Source organism: Lethenteron reissneri, unplaced genomic scaffold, assembly GCF_015708825.2.
Source record: "Lethenteron reissneri isolate LAM-NWPU_2019-01 unplaced genomic scaffold, ASM1570882v1 scaffold_124, whole genome shotgun sequence".
Lineage (NCBI taxonomy): Eukaryota > Metazoa > Chordata > Hyperoartia > Petromyzontiformes > Petromyzontidae > Lethenteron > Lethenteron reissneri.
In genome coordinates, this window is record NW_026890937.1 from 66096 (window position 1) to 86251 (window position 20156).

General features: G+C 51.0%; 1 long non-coding RNA gene across 1 annotated transcript; it reads left to right on the forward strand.

The window, feature by feature from the left end:
• Nucleotides 1-789: 789 nt before the first annotated feature.
• LOC133361799 (uncharacterized) lies at nt 790-18776 on the forward strand. The gene is made up of 6 exons (XR_009757417.1): nt 790-1074; nt 4451-4506; nt 6114-6206; nt 11521-11615; nt 13019-13077; nt 17091-18776. It is a non-coding gene; the product is annotated as an uncharacterized LOC133361799 (long non-coding RNA).
• Nucleotides 18777-20156: the final 1380 nt, after the last annotated feature.

Consider the following 20156-nt stretch of genomic DNA (forward strand, 5'->3'; position numbering starts at 1 on the left):
ATATTTTTTTTATTATTTCCCTTCTGCGTGACTCTACCGACGTGACTTTACCTAAAGAACCAAGAATATGAATACAACCCTAGACAACGAAGCCGAGCTTAATCAGCATACTTACATCACACTTTCATAACTTCATACAATTCATTGTATTATCCCGATTGATAATAAAACCCTAGGCAACGAGGCAGAGCTTAATTATCATAATTTTAACAAAAATAAAGACCCCATTTATACAATAGTGTTGACGCTGATGGTGGTTTTTATAGGTGGTTGATGATGATGGGTGTTTATGCTGATGATGGGTGGTGGTGATGATGATGGGTGATGGTGATGATGATGGGTGGTGCTTATGATGGGTTGTGATGATGATGGGTGGTGGTGGTAGTGGTAATGATGATTGGTGGTGGTGATGGGTTGTGATGATGATGGATGGTGGTGGAAGTGGTAATAATGATTGATGGGTGGTGGCGATGATGAAGGGTAATGGGTGTTGGTTATGATGGTTGGGTAGTGGTGGTGATGATGATTGATGGCGTGTGATGATGGTGAAAAACGGCATAATGACCGAAGCAAAGTGCCGAAGAAACCGAACATCTTTTTTATTTTCCTATGATCTTAAAGGAGAGCGGGGAAGAGAGGGGGGAGGAAAGCGGAGAGGGGGAGAGAGGGGGAGAGGGGGAAGAGGGAGAGGGGGGGAGACACGGGGAGAGGGAGAGACAGGGTGTGTGTGTGGCTGTGTGGGTTGTAGTTTCTATGGCACTGAACGTCCTAGCAACGCCGAGTTGCCATTCTGGGGGTGTTTAACCAACTCAAACTAAGAGGCACTCCACACACAGAGAGACGAACAAATACACAGACAGACACAGAGACATACAGACACAGACAGACACACACAGACACAGAGACACACAAAAACACAACACAAATACACAGATACACAGAGACATACAGACACACTTACGCATAGACACACACACAGACAAATAGAAACATACAGCCACACAGACAGACACACACATAGACAAATAGAAACACACAGACACACAAACACCACTTGAGGTTTGGGTGGTGGAGGTAAGTGAATGAGTAATTAATTATCATCATAACTAAAACTCTCCCCGTGTCTCTCTCTCTCCCCGTGTCTGTCTCTGCCCGTGTCTCTCTCTCTACCCGTGTTTCTTTCTCAGCGTGTCCCTCTCTCTCCCCGTGTCTCTTTCTGCCCGTGTCTCTCTACCCGTGTCTCTCTCCCCGTGTCTCTTTCTCCCCGTGTCTCTTTCTCCTCGTGTCTCTTTCTGCCCGTGTCTCTCTCCCCGTGTCTCTCCCCGTGTCTCTCTCTCCCCGTGTCTCTCTCCCCTGTCTCTCTCCCCTGTCTCTCTCCCCTGTCTCTCTCTTTGCCCGTGTCTCTCTCTCCCCGTGTCTCTCTCTCCCCGTGTCTCTCTCTCCCCGTGTCTCTCTCCCCGTGTCACCCCGTATCTCTCTCTCCCCGTGTCTCTCTCTGCCCGTGTCTCTCTTTCCCCGTGTCTCTCTCCCCATGTCTGTCTCCCGTGTCTCTCTCTCTCAACGTGTCCCTCTCTCCCCCCGTGTCTCTCTCTACCCGTGTCTCTCTCCTCGTGTCTCTGCCCGTGTCTCTCTCTCCCCGTGTATCTCTCTCCCCGTGTCTCTCTCCCTGTGTTTCTCTCTCCCCGTGTCTCTCTCTCCCTGTATCTCTCTCACCGTGTCTCTCTCACCATGTCTCTCTCTGCCCGTGTCTCTCTCTGCCCGTGTCTCTCTCTCCCCGTGTGTCTCTCCCCGTGTGTCTTTCTCCCCGTGTCTCTCTCTGCCCGTGTCTCTCTCCCCGTGTGTCTCTCTCCCCGTGTGTCTCTCTCCCCGTGTCTCTTTCTCCCCGTGTCTCTTTCTCCACGTGTCTCTCTCTCCCCGTGTGTCTCTCTGCCCGTGGCTCTCTCTCCCCGTGTCTCTGCCCGTGTCTCTCTCTCTCCCTGTGTCTCTCTCCCTGTGTGTCTCTCTCCCCGTGTCTCTTTCTCCCCGTGTCTCTTTCTCCCCGTGTCTCTCACCGTGTCTCTCTCTCTGCCCGTGTCTCTCTCTCTCCCCGTGTCTTTCTCCCCGCGTCTGCGAGTGTGAGTGTCTGCGTTAACAATGTAACAAAAGATCAAACAAAGCTTGTGCTTGAGGCCCCGGGGGATCAGGCGTCAATGACTTCTCCTGGCCAAACCCAATTTGGCGGAGCCCAGGATATTGAATCCTTACCCTCTGGATTCCTCCAGAAACAGCACAAAGCCTTTGCAGGTGGCCATGTGGAATGTTCAAACGCTCACTGTGGAGGAGAGGCTGCACTCCTCTGTTGGGAGCTGGACCGGTACCGCCTGGATCTCTGATATTCAGGTGGTCCAGTGGACCGGCTCTGGCTCCTGTCACCATCAGGGGTGAACAGTCCTCTACTTGTGTCAGGAGACCGCCATACAACAAGGATTGGCTCTTCTGAACAAAATAATGAATGGGGCATGGGAGCATGGCAGTGAGGTGTTTGAAGCTGTAAGCCCCAGGCTACTTTGGGCTCACTTCCCATCAACTAGAGGCGAGGAGTGGTGATCGTGGTTACTTATGCCCCCATCAGTGGAGGGATGCAGGTAAGGCCGATGAGTCAGATGCCTTCCTTTCACAGGTGCTAGCTAAAGTGGCCCCTCGGGATATAGTCATCCTGTTGGGTGACTTTAATACCTGAGTTGGTCATGATGCTGGCACCTGGTCTGGAGTGATTGGCAGGCATTGGCCAGATCAGCTCAACAACAACAGTAGGAGGCTGCTAAACGTTGTGCAGCCCATGGGCTTGTAATTCCCAACACGCTGTTCCAGCATCAGCGTATCCACACAATATAGTGGATGCATGCAGGGTCCAAGAAAGAACATCTGCTGGACTATATAGTGACATAACAGCGGATGCGAGCCCATGTCCTTGACACCAGGACCTACCGTGGAGCTGATCTGCCCACTGACCATCGACTTGTCATCTGTAAGATACGCCTGCCATTCTTCCACTCTGGTGGTGGGTGCACAACCAGGACACCATTCAAACCCTTAGTGGCATGGTCTCAGCTAGCGATAAAAGTTGCAAGCAAAAATTTCAGCATCGCTTGCAGCTGGGATTGGCATCGTCCGCCACTTCTGATGTCTAGAGGACATGGGTGAAGTTTTGGATTGTGGCTCATGCAGCTGCGATGGCGTTCAAGCTGGCTGAGAAAAAGCAACAGGCCCACTCTCATCGTCTACAGCATCCCACATCAGAGAATGAGGAGGCTTACTGCAGCCTTCACTCAGAGGTTCGGAGAGCCGTGAGGTGCTACAAGGATGGGTGGTGGTCATGGGTTGCTGAGAAGATGGAATCTGCCTCAATGGCCCGCGGTCAAGAATCAGGCTGAATTGTGTGAGGAGTTCACACATCCTTGAAAGATCTGGACAAATTCCCATCGGTGATCTCCGCCGGCAGGCAAGGCTGTGATGGCTTTGTCATGTAGCCCACATGCCCAGCCACCGCATGCCTAAACAGCTTTTATTTGGCCGGATAGAGGGTGCTAGATGGCCACGGCACAGGCTAGAGAAAACATGGAGTGATATGGTACAAGAGGATGTGGAGCTGAGTGGACTTCCCGATTACTGGTACCAGCAGTGTCAAAATCGGACTCTGTGGAGAGGTTCGTGAAAGACGCTGCTACTGGGCAGTTGGAGGCAGTCGCCCTCCAACAATAACGGAGGGCAGAGGAGCGACTCACAACAATGAGCGGGGCGCTGGGCGGATAAAACACAGCAAATTGGCACAGTAGGGGGCACAGGTGGTGCATCAGCCAGTCAGTCGATCCATGGCACCTGGGTCTGCCCCGTGACCTCCTGCCAGTGGGCGTTCGACACTTCACGTGGCCTCAAGGTGCACATAGCCTGGCACAACCGCCATGGTGATGTCACTGCCACTTAGTGGCGAATGGAGGTTGGTGTTGTGAGTCTGTGTGTGTGTGTGAATGAATGAGTCTGTGTATGTGCGTGAGTCTCTGTATGTGTGTGTCTGAGTTTGTGTGTGTGCGAGTCTGGGAGAGTTGGTGAGTGGATGAGTGGATGATTGAGTGAGTGGGTGCATGGGTGGGTAAGTGAGTGGGTTCGTGAGTGGTTGAATGAGTGGGTGGGTTGGTGAGACGGTGAGTAGGTGTGATGGTGGTGTACTAAACATCGCCACTGGGGAGACAAAGGCGGCCGGGCGTGGTGCTGGCCACCCACCCCCTCTGTGTGTGCCACAGTGTCGGTAGCCTTCATCGGTGCTGCTACTTACTACTAACAGCACTTGCCCTACAAGCCTGCTAGAGGCTATCTGCAGGTAGGTAGCTTTGTCTGCAGCTGGGTCTGTGTAACAGCACTTGCCCCTACAGCCCTGTTAGGCTACCTGGAGCAGATTTGTCTTTGTCTGTAGAGTGATGGCCAGAAGAACGAGGAATGCATCACCGATAGCTGGAGTCTTGTACACAGGTGATTCACTCACCACTCACTCACTAATGACTCACCACTGACTCACTGACCCACCACTCACTCACTCAGTCACTCATACAATGACCGACATACTCGCTCAGCCACTCACTCGCTCACCCATTCGTTCATTCACTGGCCCACGCACCCACGCACCCACTCACAATCACCCACTCACTCGCTCAGCCACCAACTCACTCACCCACTCACTTGCTTACTCACAACTCACTCACTCTACCATTCGCTTACGCACGCACATACTCAGTAACTCACTCACACAATCACCACACAATCACCACTCACCCACTCGCTAAATCACCCACTCGCTCACCCACCCACTGACTCACTCACACACCCACTCACTCGCTCACCCAACCACTCACTCGCTCAGCCACCAACTCACTCACCCACTCACTTGCTTACTCACTACTCACTCACTCTACCATTCGCTTACGCACGCACATACTCAGTAACTCACTCACACAATCACCACACAATCGCTAAATCACCCACTCGCTCACCCACCCACTGACTCACTCACACACCCACTCACTCGCTCATCCAACCACTCACTCGCTTAGCCACCAACTCACCCAGTCACTCACCACCAACCTGCTCACCACCCACCCGCTCACCACTCACTCACCGACTCAGTCACTCATGCACTCACCCGCCACTCACTCACCCATTCACCACTCACTTGCTCACCCACTCACTCACCCACTTATCAACTCGCTCAAGAATCCACTCACTCAATCACCCACCCAATCAATCACCGCTCCCCCACGCACCAATTCGCTCAGCCACCCACTAACTCACTTCTCATTCACTCACTCACCAACTCACTCACTCACCACTTACCACTCGCTCACCACTCACCCACTACTCGATCAACCACTCACTCCTTCACCTAAACACTCACTCACCCACTCACTCAATCATCCACCTACCTACCAACTCACCCACTCACTCACTCACTCACCCAATCACTCAATGACCCGCCCACCCACTCTCCACTCAATCACTAACTCACTCAGTCACCCACTCACTCACTCACCTACTCATGCATCTTCTCACCACTCACCCACCCACTCACCCACCCACCTACTCACCCACTCACCCACCCACCTACTCACCCACCCACCCACTCACCCACACACTCACTCAATCACCCACACACCCAATCACCCACCCACACACTCACCCACCCACTCACCCATGAACTCACTCACTCACTCACCCACCCAATCACTCAATCACCCACCCACTCACTCAATAACCCACTCACCCACTCAATCACCCACCCACTCACCCACACAATCACCCACTCACTCACCCAATCACTCATTCACCCACCCACTGACCCACACAATCACCCACTCACTCACCCACTCACTTATCCAATCACTCAATCACCCACCCACCGACTCACTCGCCCACTCACTCAATGACTCAATCACTCACCCAATCACTCACTTACCCATCCACTCACTCCCCACTCATCCACCCACTCAATCACCTACCCACTCACTCAGTCTATCACTCACCCACTCACCGACTCACTCACCCACTCACCCACTCAATATTAATAATGTAATGTTTCTCTGTAGGTCCGGACGGTATCACTGATTACAGACCACACTTAGCTGATAGCAGAGTCAACTCCGTTGTAAACTTCATCACTACGGGAAATCCTAACACAGGTATGTCCCTGTCTGTCCCCCTATCTCTCTGTCTGTCTCTCTCTCTGTATCTCTCTCTATCTCTCCCTATCTCTCCCTCTCTCTGTCACTCTGTTAGTCATTGCCACGGGGCTCACCTTTAAGGGGGAGATATTTGTGCAATGCACACCTCCCCTGCGCAAAAAGTGCTCTTCTCCAACTGCCCTCCTTTCCTCAAAACTGCTGACCTACAACGAGACCTTGAGCGGTTCGGCAGAATTGTGTCCCGCATCATCATGCTGCCCTTGCACACATTGGACACAGAACTGGTGCACGTGAATTTAATGTGAATTTTAAGTACACGACGGAAGGCAACACCTACACCATGTACGCGTCGACCGCGTTGCCACGCTGCTACATGTGCAGTGGCTTCGGCCATGCCCGTGCAAACTGCACGGGCAAACCAAAAGAAAAAAACCTGCAGCCTGCAACTAACATCACGCAGCAGCAGCCGCCACAGCCTCAGCAGCACCGACAGAGGCAGCAGCTACAGCAGCAGGAGCAACAGCAGCAGCAGCCGCCATAGCCTGTGCAGCGGCACGCCGCTGAGTCGGCGGCCGGTCGCGCAAAACTGCCGACCGACGACGAGGATGACGACGGCTTCAACCTCGTCACCTGAACTGTAACAGCACTCGCAGCGACAAGAGCTGGGACCAGATCTGCCGCTTTGTTGGGGAACACAAAGCAGATGTGACTCTCCTCCAGGAAACTCACCTCGACGCCACTCTGGAGGCTCAACGCCAGCCTTTTCTAGGCGGCCGGGCCTCCTTCAGCCACGCCGAGGACAACCTCGCCGGCGCGGCGATTGTGCTCAGTTCGTGGTTTGCGCTAGAGAACGTCTCCTTAAAATACATTGTCAAAGGTCACTTGATTTCTGTCGACTTCGTCCTGAATAACTCCAGCCTCAGGTGGTTTAACGTATACGCGCCGAGCAGGGCCCGCTAGAGGAAGCTCTTCTTCGGCGCGCTGCGGGACGCGCTTGCGACAGACGACATGGACGACGTGCTCACCGTCGTGGGCGGAAACTTCAACTGCACCCTCGACCCAGCTCTCGACAGCAACACCACTGAACCTCAACGTGAATCCGCACGGCCGCTAGTCGACCTCGTGCGAAGACTGGATCTGCATGACATGTGGCGACTACAGCATCCAGCCGCTGCAGCTCTCCAAGGCAGGATAAGCCTTGCCAGGCTCGACCGACTGTACATCAACGCCAGCAGCGTTAACCTGCTCGGGGACAGTAAAATCGTTCCCTCCGGGTTTTCCGATCACCACCTGGTCTCTATGCTACTGCGAATTCCCAGAGCGGAGCAGCACAGCGCCTACTGGAGACTCAACGAACTTCAGGGAAACCTTCAAAGCCTTTTGGGCTCGGTGGCTGCCTGCCAAAAGAAGCTTCAGCTCCCACCAGCTATGGTGGGACAACACAAAGGCGCAGGTCAGGGCTCTCTGTCAGCAGTTCTTGAGCCAGCACGCCGCCACCAAGAACGAAGTGGCGCGCCAACTGCAGAACGAGTTGTTGGCGATAGAGGCGGAGCTGAGCTCATCCCAAGGCACAGAGCAGGGTGAGACGCTACTGGAGATGCAGCGACTTTTCAGGTCCATCACGAACGAGCAGGAACATCGTACTTTTGTGTGAAAAACGATGCAGCACCTGTCGCAGATGGACTCTCCCTCAGTTTAACACGTAGGTTTTCGCGACCAATATTATTCATAATCAATGTTTTTGGGTTTAGATCGCGTTATTTATAAATTTGTCGTAACCCTCCACCACCCGACACGGCCAATCAGTAAAAAAGTGTCACGTTGACAAAAGACAAATAGTTCACTGCTTTAGCCCACTGGTGTGTTGAAGTGTGAAACCACAACATTTACAATTTGAGTACGACGTAATTGCATCCAGCATCATCGGGCAATTCGCCAGACTCTCCCTCTAAGTTTTTCTTCCGCTTAAACAAAGCGCTGGCCAACACCAACACAATTTCCAGTTTGCGAACCCCAAATGGACAAACAGCCACATCTGAGAGCGAGATCGCCAAGACCGCCAGGGGTTTCTACTTGCAACTTTTCGTCACCGAAACCATACACGACGAGGCTGTCCAGGAGCTACTGAACGGGGGCCCTACCTTAGGAAGTCCCCGAGCAGGATCGTCTGGACAGCCCCGTTACCTTGCAGGAGCTCTACACCGCTGTGAAAGGGCTCGCAGCAGGGATTGACGGCCTGCCGGTTGAGTTTCACGCAGCCTTCGGGGTGGAGCTTGGCCCTCCACTACTGCAACTGTTGACGGAGAGGCCTGCAGAAGGGTGAACTCCCACAGAGCTGCAGGAGAGCGGTAGTCTCCCTGCTACCCAAGAAGGGGGACCTGCGCCTCGTCGAGAATTGGTGACCCGTGTCCTCCCTCTTGTGCGCCGACTATGAAATCTTCTCCAAGGTGCTGGAAAACCGTCTCAAGACAGCGCTGGGTCAGCTGATCATGTTGGAACAGTCGTATTGCATCCCCGGCCGGTGCATATACAACAACATCGGTACGGTCAGAGACGTAGTCTCCCTTGCAGAAGCGCATAACATGGACTAGGCCCACCTCTTTTTGGATCAGGAGAAGGCCTTTGACCGGGTGAGCCATGAGTACCTGGACAGACGTTGCTCGGCTTCGGCCTGGCCTTCATCTCGCATGTTAGGCTCCTGTACACGGGTGTAATGGGTTCCGGAGACACTTGTAGAGGTAACCTTTTTATTACAATACAACACTCCAACAGTCCTGATACTCTGTTACAGCCTAGGTACACAGCCTAGGTACATAGCCTAGGTACACAGCCTAGATACACTACTCTGGCTACGCTCTGGGGTCCTCCGGCTACATCTACCCTAGGGGAGGCTAACCTGACCCGACCGAGCCAAGGTGCGGGTCTGGACTCTGGCTTCCTCGGAACTCGCCCTTACAAGGACGTAGAGCCGGGAGTCCCAGAGTCCCACCACTGGCCCTCACAGCGTCCCGGCCCTTACAAGGACAAGCGGGACGAGGGGGTCCAGGGTCCTAACTGGCTGGTCTTGGGTCTTGGGTCTTGAGCTACAACTGGTCTCGATTGGCCAGGGAGCTGCCCTTTTTTGCCTCGTCCCCAACGAGGGGTAGGGTTGTGTGCGCCCCCAGATATCCCACAGAGCACACACAGCCCCCCCCCCCCCCCCCCGTTGGTGGCGCCAAGGGGCTTAACTGGCTGGGGTGCCTGGGATCCTAGTGCCTGGCGCCGACGGCTTATCTGCCTAGGCTCCCAGAGCCCCCAGCAGCCCCTCCCCTCTTATGGCACTACACGGGCACATCCAGCCTCTTGAAGATAAACCAGCGGCTCGGTGCCCCTTTCCCTGTGACGAGGGGGGTCAGACATGGATACCCCCCCTCTCGGGGCTGCTGCACACCCTGTCCATTGAGCCACTGCTATGCCACCTCAGATGAATCTATCTGGCCTCAAGGTCCCGGGACCTGAGAACATGGTCGTCAGGCTCTCGGCTTATGCAGACGACATATGCGTCGTGCTCAATGACGCGCATGACGTTTCCACGTTCTGCCAGGCGGTTGCAGTGTACGAGAGGGCCTCCTCCGCCAGGGTCAACTGGGCCCGTGTTTGGGGTCGCGAGGCGGCGTTCAGTCCGTGCTCCCAGGAGTCAGTTGGCAGGCCGATGGAGTCCAGTACCTGGGGGTTTACCTGGGGAAACCACACGTCACTCTGAACAACTGGACCGAGCTGACCAATACAATCGAGGCTAAATTGCTGACATGGGCACGCCTCACTCCGCAGATGTCTTTCAGGGGCCGAGTGCTCATCGCTAACACCCTGGCAGCATCCGTGCTGTGGCACAGGACCAAGGCCCTCCAGCCTCCTGCTTGGCTACTCACCAGAGTCAACCGCTCACTCGCCCACTTGGTCTGGCATGGGAAGCACTGGCTCAGGCAGAGCGTTCTCTGCCTATCGGTGGGCGAGGGTGGCCAGGGTCTGGTGGACGTCGCCGTCAGGGTCATGAGCTTCAGGCTCATGGACGTCAGGCGGCTGCTGTATGACCGGGAGGAGCTACCCTGGAAGTTGCCAGCCTTCACCCTGCTGTCTCAGGGGTATGGAAAGGAGCTCTTCCTGATGGACCTGAGCCTGGTCGACTACACGAGGCTGCCAGGTTATTACCAGAGCCTCTTGGATGCGTGGCGGAGCTTCGAATGGAGCAGAACGCACGTACCCTACGACATTGCGTACTTCCTGAACAAGCCTTTGTTCTGCAATGGCCTCTTCCAGGGGATCAGAGAAGAGAGGACCCTGGCTCTATACCTCGCATCAGCAGGGCTGTGGACGGCGCGTTTAGCGCCACAGCGCGTGGATTTATAGTATTTGTTATTTGTTTGCGAGTGACTGTATTTCGTATCGGAATCGCCTCTAGTGCTGTTACTGCTGGAGGCAAATAAAGTTGTTTACAAGTCAAAAGTCTATCCTCTGTCTCTCTCTCATCTCTGTCTCTCTCCTCTGTCTCTCCTCTGTCTCTCTGTCTCTCTCTCTGTTTTCCACATTTGTCACTCCACACAGTCAGCTTAATGTCTTCCACCCATCTCAACTCGCCGTGTGTATGTAATGAATGATATTGATCGATCCAGCACCCCCACGGCCACCTGTTATTACCAATAATGACGCTGACGATGATGCTGATCCTTCTGATGCTGCTGATTGCTGATAATGATGCTGATGATGATGCTGTAGATCATCATCAACATCATCATCATTGATGTTGCTGCTGATGATGCTGCTAATGCTGCTGCTGATGATGCTTGTGATGCTGATGATGCTGCTGATGATGCTGATGACGACGATGATGTTGATTGATGATGATGATCATTAGTGATGTTGCTGATGATGCTGATGTAGATGCTGATGCTGCTGATGATGTTGCTGATGCTGATGATGTAAATGCTGATGCTGATACTGCTGATGATGCTGTTGATGATGATACTGATGATGATGCATATGATGATGCTTATGACGATGATGATGCTGGTGATGATGCTGATACTGAAGCAAACGATGTTGATGATGATTCTGACTATGCTAATGATGATTCTGATGATGATGCTGGTGATGATGCTTGTGGTGCTGCTAATAATGCTGACGATGATGCTGACGATGCTCATGCTGATGATGTTGATGATGCTGATGCTGCTGATGATGCTGATGATGCTGCTGTTGCTGATGATGATGCTGATGATTCTGATGCTGCTGCTGATGGTGCTGATGATGGTGATGCTGGTGATTGCGATCCTAGCCTTTACCAAACACCACGTTGGATCGATCGGGTGGGGTGTGGAAAACCTGACGTGGATCAATCACTCAGCCCTCTCCTCCGGACACCAGATCAAGGTGTGTAGTGTATAGTGTAGTGTATATTAGTATAGTGTATTGTAGTATGTAGTAGTGTAGTGTACAGTGTAGTATGTAGTAGTGTAGTGCATAGTAGTGTAGTGTATAGCAGTGTATCGTGTTTAACACGTAAGTTTTCGCGACCAATATAATCCATAAGAGGTTTTTTTGGGTTAGATCGCATAAAGTTTTGAAATCTAACCCAAAAAACCTCGATTATAGAGTGTAATGTATAGTGTACTTTATACTGTATTGTACAGTAGTGTAGTGTATAGGTTAGTGTAGTGTATTGTGCAGTGTATGGTGTAGTGTATAGTAGACCAGTGTATAGTGGAGTGCATAGTAGTGTATAGTCGTGTATTGTATAGTATAGAGTAGTGTATAGCAGATGCTATATTGGACAGACGGGACGTAACATCAACGTAAGACTAAAAGAACACCAAAGAAACATTAAATTATTTCAAACACAACTGTCGGCAGTGGCTTGTCAACAAGGACACTCAATTGATTTTGATAACGCTGAAGTGTAGTGTGAAACTAATTATTACTGGCCAAGACTAATTAGAGAACCCATTGAAATTGAGAGAAATAGAAATAACTTTAATCGCTCTGACAGCTACAGGCTTAGTGCGGCCTGGAAGCGTATTATTAAATAAATAAGATATATAATACAATTACAATTCCTTATAAGGGAAACAAATACCAATGAATAACAATTGAATGATTACCAATCTATATAATTACAATACCCTCCCCTTCTCCATCTCGAATCACTGCACCAGAATGAATTAAATGATGACGTCACCCTGCTGCTGCTCTATTTAAGACCGGGAGCAATGGGCGGGCTTTACCATTCTGGCAAATTGCCCGATGAAGCTGGATGTAATTACCAGCGAAACGTCGTACTCAAATTTTAAATGATGTTGATTCACTCTTCAGCACACCGGTGGGCTAAAGAAGTGAATTATTTTGTCCTTTGCAAACGTGACACTTTTTTTACTGATTGGCTGTGTCGGGTGGTGGAGGGTTACGCCACATTTATAAATAACGCGATCTAACCCAAACACCTTTATTATTAATAGTGTCTAGTAGTGCAGTGTATAGTATTGTGTACAATGTTGTGTATAGTAGTGTAGTATACAGCAGAGGTGTGGACTCGAGTCATGTGACTTGGACTCGAGTCAGACTCGAGTCATGAATTTGATGACTTCAGACTCGACTTGGACTTGCATAACAATGACTTTGTCCCACCTCTGGTATACAGTGTAGTGGAGTGTGTAGTGTAGTGTATAGTGTAGTGTATAGCGTATTGTATAGTAGTGTAGTGTATTGTGTAGTGTGGTGTATAGTGTAGTGTCTGATGGATGATGGTTGCTAACTAACCAAGTGGTATGAGTCCACAGAGGGGCCCATTCCTTCAGGCTGCTGAGGACTCTCACAGCCACAACCACCAGCACCCGTGGTGCGTGTAGACATCAAGAAGCTTACTCACTCACCCATCCACTCACTCACGCACTCACTCACCTTCTCATTCATCCAACCACTCACTCACACTCTTACTAATCCACCCACCCAATCACTCAATCAGTGACCCACTCATTCATCCATCCACTCACTCATCCACTCACTCATCCACTCAATCATCCACTCAACAACAACCGCCATTCACCACAAGTAGTGTTGACGTCACCACGTCGCTTGTGCCAGGCTAGGTGCATGTTAAGGCCACGTGAATTGTTGAACACCTACTGGAAGAAGGTCACGGGGCAGACCCATCATGTGCCACGGGTCAACTGACTGAGATGACTGGCTGATGCACCACCTGTGTCCCCTACTGTGCCAACTCGCTGTGTTTTAGCCGACCGGCACTCCGATTGTTGTTTTGAGCATCGCTCCTCTACCCTCGTTGTTGCTGGAGGCGACTGCCTCCAACTGCCCAGTAGCAGCGTCCTTCACGAGCATTTTCCACAGAGGCTGATCTTGACACTGCTCGTACCAGTCAACGGCAAATTTAACAGGACCTACATCTCTTCTCGAGCCCATGCCGTGACCGTTTAGCCCTGTCTATCTAGCCGAACAAAAGCTGTTCAGGCATGCGGTGGCTGGACATGCAGGCTACATGACCCAGCCAATGCAGCCTTGCCTTCCAGAGGAGCTCACCGATGGGACTGTGTCCAGATCTTTTTCAGGATTTGTGAAATTTTCACACAATCCAGCCTGGTTAAGCCCAGGATGAATCGTTGGCAAGCGAGCCTAAATGTTTCTAATCGGCGAAGATGTTCCTTTAGGGGGGTGCACGTTTCGCAAGCATAGGGAAGGGAGGGCATTACTGTGGCCGAGAAGACCTGAAGCTTCGTGTGGAGCGACAGACCAGGTAGCTTCCACAAAGTGTTACTCAGCCAATGAAAATAATAATGCCGCTTGACTGATTCAGAGCGAGACCTCTGCTGTCAAACCGGAGCCAGTCATGAGCACACTGTCCAGGTATGGACAACTTTCTTCTCTCTCCACAATTGCTCCATCACCATTAGCAGTTGTTGGGTAGAGTATCTGATGGCACAACATATCCATGCAGGCGCTTAGTTTTGGTGAGGCTGAAAGTAAGGCCCCAACTCTTCGTGGCATGCTCCAGGTTCAGCAGCAGTGCCTCTTCCTCTGAGTGAGCAGCAATCACCAGATCATCAGCATACATTACATAGCTGACCAGTAGTGAGCCATCCCTTGAAAACACCTGGGCATCAATCAGCCTCCCATGGTATCTGTACCAGATGGAAATTCCTCTGGTACAACTGTAGTGAGTCCAACTGAGTCGCAGACGTTGTCTTGGGAGCAACACTATTTATTGCACCAACTCAACATAACATAACCTACACTTGGGTGTTAAACGCCCATCTAACCACGCTACGGCAGAACTAGACACGGTTTGCTATCCCGGTCTGGACTACGAGCTGGGTCCTGGACCGCGTGGCTTGAGGCTTCATCAACCCGACGTGGATCTTCTTCACCACCAACCCAAAGAACACCGAGCCCCTCACGGGCCCCCGTTATAGCGGTCTGGGTTGGGGCTGGCTCCGCCCCTCGCCCCGCCCACCTTCTAGATCTCTCGAGCTCTTCCCCGAAGGCTCCCAAGAATTCTTTTATACCACGTGACCGCCCAATGGCCCCCGTCCACCGGTGTCCCCCCCCCTCCAATGTCGCCCGGTCACGTGTCGGCAGGTCAACCAGCGTATCATGCCCCAACGTCACCCTGGCTGGCTGACACTCCCTCTCGCTCTCTCACCGGGAGCCCGCACCTCACATTGTACGTGGTGCCTCCGCGCTGACCAGCGCTCACCCAAGCCCTGCTAGGGCTGTTACGACGCCCAGTAAGCGAGCTACACGTAATGCCAACACATTAACCGCCGTGGCTTTGCAAGCCTGGCACCACACAGTGACATTCACAGTCACTACACAACCAATGAAGGCTTCACGAACTATGTGGTCTATATCGATGTTAAATAATGCGGGAGTCAGAGGACATCCCTGTCACACCCCAAGATGAATAGGGAATGGCTCCGACTCCTGGCCATGTAGTTTTACGCGGGCCCACTCACCATCATGAAAGTCCTTAATTATTGTGAGCAGAGAATCAGATTCTCCAAAAGCACGAAGAACAACCCACAGCCCAGGCCTATTGATGGTATCATAGACCTTGATCAGGTCAATAAAGCAGAGATGTAGGTCCTGTTGGACTTCCCTACACCTTTGCTGTAGTAAATGGACAGAAAATATGGCATCTATGCAGGACTGCCTTGGCCTGAAACCACATTGCCTGGTAAGGCAATGTTGAATGATCCTTGCCAGGATCTTTCCCAGTACACACTGAGGAGGAAGATGCCCCTGTAGTTGATACAGTCTGTGCGGGTCCCCCTTCTGAAAGAGGGGGACCACCAGGCCATCCTTCCCATCCTGCAGAACCTGTCCAGTGGTCCACATCTCGGGCAGTCTGTGCACAAACGTCACCCTCCCTCAGCATTTCGCTTGGGAGATTAACTCTAACCGTTTCTTTTTCTTGTCTCAGACTCTGTATCGCCGTCTGTACTTCCTCAACAGATGACACCTCTGCGAGACACTCAGTGGGTGACAACTTCTTCCAATATTGGAGGCACCGCAGCCTCAACAGGGTCATCCCAAATTTGCCCCATGAAGTTTTCCGGGCTGAGGGATTTTTCCTTCCCCAAAACTTCAGGGAAATGCTCAGCAAATCTGCAAACCTGTTCTTGGGTGTCGCAGATCGGATCACCATTCTTTCGCCTAATGATGGTGATAGATGTGGCACTTAAAGTTACTTTTTGATGGAGTTAAAGAGTGATTTGTGATCGCGGGCTATTGAGGCATATTCCATCTCCTCAGCAACCACCTTGCAGCAGTGCACCGCGCTCCGAACCTCCGAGCGAAGTCTGCAGTAGGTCTCATCTTTCGCTGACATGGGAGGCTGTAGATGGTGAGAGTGAGCCTGTCACTTTTTCTTAGCCTGGGCCTCTGGGGAGGTTTGGACCTCATTCGCTCTTCCATCGCTATATAGTCCAGCAGATGTTCTTGCTTGGACCTGGCGTGCATGCATGATGTTGGGTGGATGTGCCGATGCTGGAACAAGCATGTTGGTAACTACAAGCCCATGGGCTGCACAGAAGTAAGTCTAGCAGCTTCCAACCGTGGTTATTGAGCTGATCTGGCCCACGCCCTCCAATCACTCCAGACCAGGTGCCAGTGCCAGAATGAACTCGGGCATTAAAGTTACCCTTCCAACCACTTACTCACCCACTCACTGACCCAGCGACCTACTCACCCACTCATTCACCCACCCACTCAATCATTCAACCACTCACTCACCCATCAGCTACCCCCCCCCCCCCACAACCACTCACTGCCTCACTCACTAACCCACTGACTCACACACTCACCCACCCACTCATTCATTCATTCATTGAACCACTCACCCACTCACTCACTCACTCCCTCACGCACCCACTCACTCACCCATCAGCTACCCCCCCCCCCCCCACAACCACTCACTGCCTCACTCACTAACCCACTGACTCACACACTCACCCACCCACTCATTCATTCATTGAACCACTCACCCACTCACTCACTCACTCCCTCACGCACCCACTCACTCACCCATCAGCTACCCCCCCCCACAACCACTCACTGCCTCACTCACTAACCCACTGACTCACACACTCACCCACCCACTCATTCATTCATTGAACCACTCACCCACTCACTCACTCACTCCCTCACGCACCCACTCACTCACCCATCAGCTACCCCTCCCCCCACAACCACTCACTGCCTCACTCACTAACCCACTGACTCACACACTCACCCACCCACTCATTCATTCATTGAACCACTCACCCACTCACTCACTCCCTCACGCACCCACTCACTCACGCACCCACGACAATGACCCCTGTCTCGTGTGTCCAGGCAGCCCCACCCAGTGCTGCTGAGCGGAAGAAAGCAGCGTGCATTCATGGCCTGGGATAGACGCTGCTAAGGGGCGACCCTCAACCCACACAGCCACCCACTCACGCAACTCCTCACCCACTTAGTCACTCAATTACTCACCCACTCACTCAACCACTCAGTCACTCACTCAACTACTCACCCACTTAGTCACTTAATTACTCACCCACTCACTTAACCACTCAGTCACTCACGCAACTACTCACCCACTTAGTCACTCAATTACTCACCCACTCACTCAACCACTCAGTCACTCACTCAACTACTCACCCACTTAGTCACTCAATTACTCACCCACTCACTCAACCACTCAGTCACTCACTCAACTACTCACCCACTTAGTCACTTAATTACTCACCCACTCACTCAACCACTCAGTCACTCACTCAACTACTCACCCACTTAGTCACTCAATTACTCACCCACTCACTCAACCACTCAGTCACTCACGCAACTCCTCACCCACTTAGTCACTCAATTACTCACCCACTCACTCAACCACTCAGTCACTCACTCAACTACTCACCCACTTAGTCACTTAATTACTCACCCACTCACTCAACCACTCAGTCACTCACGCAACTCCTCACCCACTTAGTCACTCAATTACTCACCCACTCACTCAACCACTCAGTCACTCACTCAACTACTCACCCACTTAGTCACTTAATTACTCGCCCACTCACTCAACCACTCAGTCACTCACTCAACTACTCACCCACTTAGTCACTCAATTACTCACCCACTCACTCAACCACTCAGTCACTCACTCAACTACTCACCCACTTAGTCACTCAATTACTCACCCACTCACTCAACCACTCAGTCACTCACTCAACTACTCACCCACTTAGTCACTTAATTACTCACCCACTCACTCAACCACTCAGTCACTCACGCAACTCCTCACCCACTTAGTCACTCAATTACTCACCCACTCACTCAACCACTCAGTCACTCACTCAACTACTCACCCACTTAGTCACTTAATTACTCACCCACTCACTCAACCACTCAGTCACTCACTCAACTACTCACCCACTTAGTCACTCAATTACTCACCCACTCACTCAACCACTCAGTCACTCACTCAACTACTCACCCACTTAGTCACTTAATTACTCACCCACTCACTCAACCACTCAGTCACTCACGCAACTCCTCACCCACTTAGTCACTCAATTACTCACCCGCTCACTCAACCACTCAGTCACTCACTCAACTACTCACCCACTTAGTCACTTAATTACTCACCCACTCACTCAACCACTCAGTCACTCACTCAACTCCTCACCCACTTAGTCACTCAATTACTCACCCGCTCACTCAACCACTCAGTCACTCACTCAACTCCTCACCCACTTAGTCACTCAATTACTCACCCACTCACTCAACCACTCAGTCACTCACTCAACTCCTCACCCACTTAGTCACTCAATTACTCACCCACTCACTCAACCACTCAGTCACTCACTCAACTACTCACCCACTTAGTTACTTAATTACTCACCCACCGACTCATTCAATTAACCGCTCACTCACCTACTCATTCAACCACTTAATCAACCACTCACTCACGCCCCCACTCACTCACCCACTCTAGTAATAAATATGATTAAGTGAGTATGCATAAAATTATCAAAAGTTCTTAGTATCATTGTCTCTCATTGTTTAAGGGTATGCATTATCAATCGTGATAATATCAATGATTCACGCTTTGCCAAATTATGTGTAATTTTGTCAGGTTTCAGGATTCAGATCTCACAACAGGATACAGTTCTCGTAATTGAGATAAAATTATGCATGACTTAGGAAAGAAGCACTCGGATCCTTCTTGTTATAAGCCCCTTTAATATCAACTTACATTGACATCCACAAAGAATGTAATTAGAGTAGAACTACACAGTACCCATACGAATATACGTACTCATCACTTCGTACTAATTGATTAGAAGCATCAACCACTGCATCACAAGACTATGCGATGAGAATAAAAACAAACAGGCTACCGCCTCAAACAACGGTGTTAATGCCAAGCATTCGCATTCATAACGTAAATAACAAAAACAAGGGAGGGGGGTTAGAAAAGCGTCAACGATCGAATTGCAAGATTATGCAATTAAAATAAACAAACAAGCTAATTCTTGACTTAAAGCTTTCGTGACTGCAGGAATTCGTATTCTGTGGGTCTTTCGGTAAAGCCACGTAGGTAGAAAAATAAGAAAAAATATCACGACGTTTCGATCGCAACGCAAGCAATCGTCATCGGGTGAAAAAACAGCGAGAGACCTGCTGAGGCAGGATGTTATAAAGGTTTGAGATGGGTGTAGTCCAAGGGTCATAAGCGAAGTGGGCAGGGCTAGCGAATACATTTGCATGTAAATGTAAGATCGGAGAGAGCTGGGCAACCTCCACGACGATGAAGCTGCGGGGGTGGCCATTGTATTGTGTATAAGCAAAGTAGGCTGGGCTAGTGACGAAAATTTGCATGTAAATGTAAGATCAGAGAGAGCTGGGAAACTTCCACGATGACGAAGCTGTGGAGGTGGCCCTTGTATTGTGAGAGATAGCATGTCAATGGCAGATCGTAGAGCCACCGCCACATAAAGGAAAACGAGCAACGGTGGCTGTGTTAGTGAGACATTTAACCTGTTAATGTAGAAGCAATTCACCTGTTAATGTAAAACCAGAGTTGAAAACAACTACTAAACATCACAGCCAGTTATGACTTAACCTGGTTAATAACGTCCTTTCAATGATTGCTCAGTTTGTACCCATCTTTTCGGTTGAAATTGTGTCTGTGTTTATATATCTGGATGGCTTCATGAACGAATCTTTGCTGATAGCCAGTGGGTTTGGAGAGTACCTTCGTTGTGGAAAAATCAATTTTGTGTGTGCCCACCGCATTAAAACAATGATCAGTCACGGCTGAGGTATTGGTCCTACCGTGTTTCAGATCTGCCTTATGTTCACGAACACGGTCCGAGACAAGTCGCTTAGTTTCCCCAATGTGACTACTGCCACAGA